Source organism: Pimephales promelas, chromosome 20 (assembly GCF_988280905.1).
Source record: "Pimephales promelas chromosome 20, fPimPro1.hap1.1, whole genome shotgun sequence".
NCBI lineage: Eukaryota > Metazoa > Chordata > Actinopteri > Cypriniformes > Leuciscidae > Pimephales > Pimephales promelas.
The window spans coordinates 29,673,776-29,678,927 of NC_142788.1; positions in this window are offsets into that span (position 1 = coordinate 29,673,776).

Below are 5,152 nucleotides of genomic sequence, written 5' to 3' on the forward strand. Positions count from 1 at the left end.
TATATATATATATATATATATATATATAAAGAATAAAAATGATCAGGCAAGGGTGCATTAAATTTACACTAAAATATGTATGAAGACTACACTAATATATATGAAGTCGCAAATCATCATATTAGAGTGATTTCTGAAGGATCATGTGAAGACTGGAGTAGTGATGCTGAAAAATTAAGCTTTGATCACAGAAAAATATAAATTAAACAATATTGTGCATGATGTTTTTCATTCAGATGGGGTTCATTTTGATATGCTTGTCAGTTCAAGATGACGACATCAGTATTTTTGTCGGCTTACCAGGAATAGAAAGACTGTACATTTTAAAGCTATAGTTTGCATTTTTATACATACAGTATCTTATAGCTAAAGACAAACTAATCACCTCACAATGTATGTGTTGTATCTGTTAAAAAGCTATTTGACAACTTCCAAATGTTCAAATATCAGATTTCAGTGTTGAGGTCAAAATACTGCTTGAGATACTTTACCACATTTACAATGACCATGAATTACAGACTGATGATTATGAAATATGGATCAATATGATTATTCCAATGTATTATTCAATATAATGAACGTCTCCCTATTATGCTTTATTGGATATCGCCTTTCATGTAGTCTGTGTCAGTCTGGTTTAGAGAGACTGAATCCTTTATCGAACCGTTTCAGACACTGTGAGAAAAAGGCTGATGCTGCAACGTATATTACGAGTGTTTTTTGACCTTGAACGCAGGGAAACCCAAAACAAAAGTAGGAGTCTATAAAGTAGCATTATAACAGCACTTTCATTCTTATACACATAATATAGACATTAAACACTATCTGATGTCAAGACCCTTCAATAATAATTCCCTGCTTGTGTCTAAACTCTCCGTATCAGTTAAATACACACACACACACACACACACACACACACACACACACACGCATCTGTCTCTCTCATTGAGTGGGTCGGGCCGGTTTAATGGCTGCTATCTTTAACTGCTATTTATCTAATGGATCTCTAGAGAACAGCAATTACTCACTCAGCATGGAGAGAAATTACGAGCTGAGCGTCTACAGTACTCTCTCTCTATGCGACTAACATTTGCATTTCTGTGTGTGTGTGTGTGTGTGTGTGTGGTTTATATGGCAGATTTTTGTTTCTTAAATGACAAATTGTGTTTGCATGTCTTGTGCAAGTAAGCAAAGGATTTCTGTTGGCTGCATGAGTAGCTGTGAGTTACGTAACGCTGTGTCTCTGTGTTCATCTCATGAGGTGTGTGACTGTGGTCAGCTGTTAACCAGCACTTGTTAACCGTTCGGCTGCTTTACGAGGTTATATGTCTCGCCGGATGTACATATGGTAACAACATTAAGTTTACTGCATTGAAACTTTTATAGTATTTATATTAAGGCTAACCTGTTAACTATTAACTTTTACAAAAATAAAGGTCTGTTAATTGTTTTTTGGTTTTTTTAATGGCAGTAAAGAACTCCCTTTTCATCAAGAATATTTTGGCTTTATGATTCATTGGAAATTTATGAGACCTTTTATGTGTTTTCATTTGAAGCTTCATTTGTTTCAAATTTTAATCTGGATCCAGAAAAGCAACTGAAAGTATGAAACAAGCTGCTGATACAACCGACATGATAAATACAAATACGATTTACTTATTTTTGAATGAATTCTATGATTCTATGAATTCTGATTCTATATATGATTCTATGAATTCTATGATTCTATATATGATTCTATGAATTCTATGATTCTATGAATTCTGATTCTATATATGATTCTATGAATTCTATGATTCTATAACACATTTTTTAGGCATTTACCATCGTGTTCTTTTAAAGTATCGTGTATAATCCACCATTTCATTATTGTGGCACGTTACTTTTAAAAGTACAAGGAAATTCCTGATAACAGGGACTCTCTCTCTCTGAACTGTGGACAGCCCCTTTTCAAAGACATAGCAGACAGACCGAGGAATCAGAGTCCTGCAGTGTTCAGTTTAGACAGACACACACAGAATGGATGGATTCGCTCAACAACATAAATCACTTACTTGCTTCAGAGGGACTTCAGAGATAGTTGACATGGAGGTTTAACTGGAGAGGCGCTGTCGTCTGGTCAGAATGGTACGGTAACGTTTTTTTGTTCTGTATTCAAACCTTCTGCACCCGACTTCATGTCATGAACTATGAATGATAATGCAAAGAGATCATTTATAAACTGGCGTTTCATTCTCCAAACCAATATGACACTTTGTGGCATTTTATAGAAAACCTTCATGGCATGTGTGGAAGTTTTAGAAAGACGCGAGAAAAGAGCAGTGAATCATAACGCATGACATTCCTCTGAGGAAAGTCAAGCGTCTCGTTCCCTTATGCATGCATCAGATGCTTGAATGCACTTTGTTGGCCTGGATAAACATGCAAACATTGGTAACACTTTACAATAAGATTCATTAGTTAACATTAGTTAATGTATTTACTAACATGCACTAACCATGAGCAATACATTTGTTACTGCATTTGTTCACCTTTGTTAATGAAAATACAGCTGTTCATTGTTTGTTCATGTTAGTTCATGGTGCATTAACTACTGTTAACAAGATTTTAACCAAGTATTAGTAAATGTTGAAAATAACATTAACAAAGATTAACAAATGCTATTCATTATTAGTTCATATTAACTAATGTAGTTAACTAATGTTAACTAACAAACCTTATTGTTAAGGTAACAACTAACCTAAATGTTTGGGTAACACTTTACAATAAGGTTTGTTAGTTAACATTAGTTAACTACATTAGTTAATATGAACTAATAATGAATAGCACATATACAGCATTTGTTAATAAGTGTTACCCAAACATTTTCTCCAACATGTGATAAAGGAACATAACAGAGTTACTTTTGTTATCTAATTCTCAATTAATAATTGTATCGACAAAATCTATGAAAAAAATAAAACATTTGGTGAAGGTTTTCCTTCGAAACGTATAAACCCTGAAAGTCAGTGCGAAGTTAAAATGGAAATTGTTCTTGTTTTAGTCTGTCACTAAAGCGTTGTTTTATTGTATTCTCCTGTGCTTTAAAAACAAATGTGACTGGATTTATTATAATTGGTGTAGAAACCATTTTTACTTACAAAGTGTTAAGTTTTCTTGTAAAAAAAAAAAAAAATGTCTAGGGTGCTACAGGATATTGTTTATATTTGAGTGTCTCTGCTTATGAGAGAGAAACCGGACACTAGTGTTCAAGAATCACTCCTGCATCCCAACATCAGTCATGTGATTTGATGGATGGCCGCTGAGGTCAGAGGAGATTCGAGGCCGCTGCGAGAATATTTCAGCAAGTCCTCAAACGTGGCGTCGGTTTCTCGCTCGACATAAATGCGGATCAGTCAGAAATATATCAGGCAAGACAGATCCAGTATCGCATACGTGTCCATTCTCACATCAGACACTTACTGACCCACACAAGATAAAACTCAAGAAATCAACCGAGCTGGATCAATCGGATAGAAGCAAGGAGCAATAGTATATTATTAATAATAATAATATTGATGATGAAGTAATCCATTCTCAAAGATATCTCATTTTTGTTAGAAATCATCATACCAATAAATACTGTAAAGTCACTCAAAAGCAACTGTAATTTGCGATCTCGGCAGAAATGTAAAGTTGATTTATTTTATAATGAAAGTTAAAAGTGCATTGTTCTTTTTTAATGGACATTCTGTCTATTCTAAGCAGTTTAGAGTCAGAGAAGTATTCTGATTGGCTGTCGCTGTTTTTATCATTCATCAGCTGGATCAATCCTTCTGAAAGTGATTCCAACAATATTGTTGCTCTGTGTTATATCTTTACAGTTGTGGTTTGAACTTTGCTATTCTCATAAAATTAGAATGATTATTAAAATTTTATAATTATAGATATGAATGGCAATAGAGAGCCTAAGTCCCTCCCCTTCCGGTCGACCACCATGGGACCTTATTTCGGAAAAATATTGTATGGTAGTCAATTATTTTGATCTCATTTGAATTGTGCCCTGAATTACACATATAATGTTTGTCAATTTAAAAGATACATTTTAAAGTAAAGAAAGTCGCAGTTTGATGTGAAACCGTTGAGGTATAAGACTACAAACTGCATAAACTACAAACCCCAAAGGCGCACATTTTCTCTCAATGAATGAAGCTAACTTTACTGAGGCTAACGTCTGTCATTGTTTCTATAGTCTTACGTTACAATCGTAATGTTACGCCGTCATACCTGAGTGTTTTGTACCAGACGAGCAGCGGATCTCGCTCGTTGTTTCGCTTCTGGGAGATGTAGTTCATTGAGCGATTTTCACATACAACTAAATGTTACTCTTTTGTTTTATGACAAACTGCGACGTTTTTGACTTTCAGAATTAGCTTTTAAATTGACAAACATCATATGTGTAATTCAGGGCACAGTTCAGACGGAATAAAAAGATAAGTTGTCTCTTGCCATTGACCACCACACATATTTTTTCCGAAATAAGGTCCCATGAGCCGGAAGCGGAGGGGCGGGACTTAGGCTCTCTATTAAAAATCCCCTATTATACCTTTTTAAATATTACCTTTCATACACTGTAATAAAGCTGTTTGTGAATGAAATTGCTGTTCTACTTTGATCCTTAACACTGTAGTGGTAGCAAAGACTTGAAGAGTTTGGTTGGTGTTGTTCATGTCGAGAAGACATGAACAACTGGTGTGAGAGAAAATTCACTTTGACGCACTTCTAAAGGACGCCATCGTTACGGTCACAAAAGACTGGGATATCTGACCAATCAGAGCAGAGGAAGCTCACAGAAAGGCGGGGTTTAGAAAGACTGAGTCTTTATTGAACCGTTTCGGACCGAAGCTGTAAAATTAAAGTGTTACAATGGATAAACCTATTATAGGAGACTCCAAAACAAAACTATGAACTTTTAAAATAGTATAATAGGGCCAAGTAAAAAATATTACATTTAAAATTCTCTTTTATACAGTAATAATTCATCTAATAATTGATCTGGACAGCAAATTGAGAGGTTGAGAGTTCCCCGTCTCTGGTTTCTCGAACAACTTTGGGCCCTTGCCCTTAAATGTACACCTCTATGGTGCATGCTTGAGCCCACTGGACACTAGGA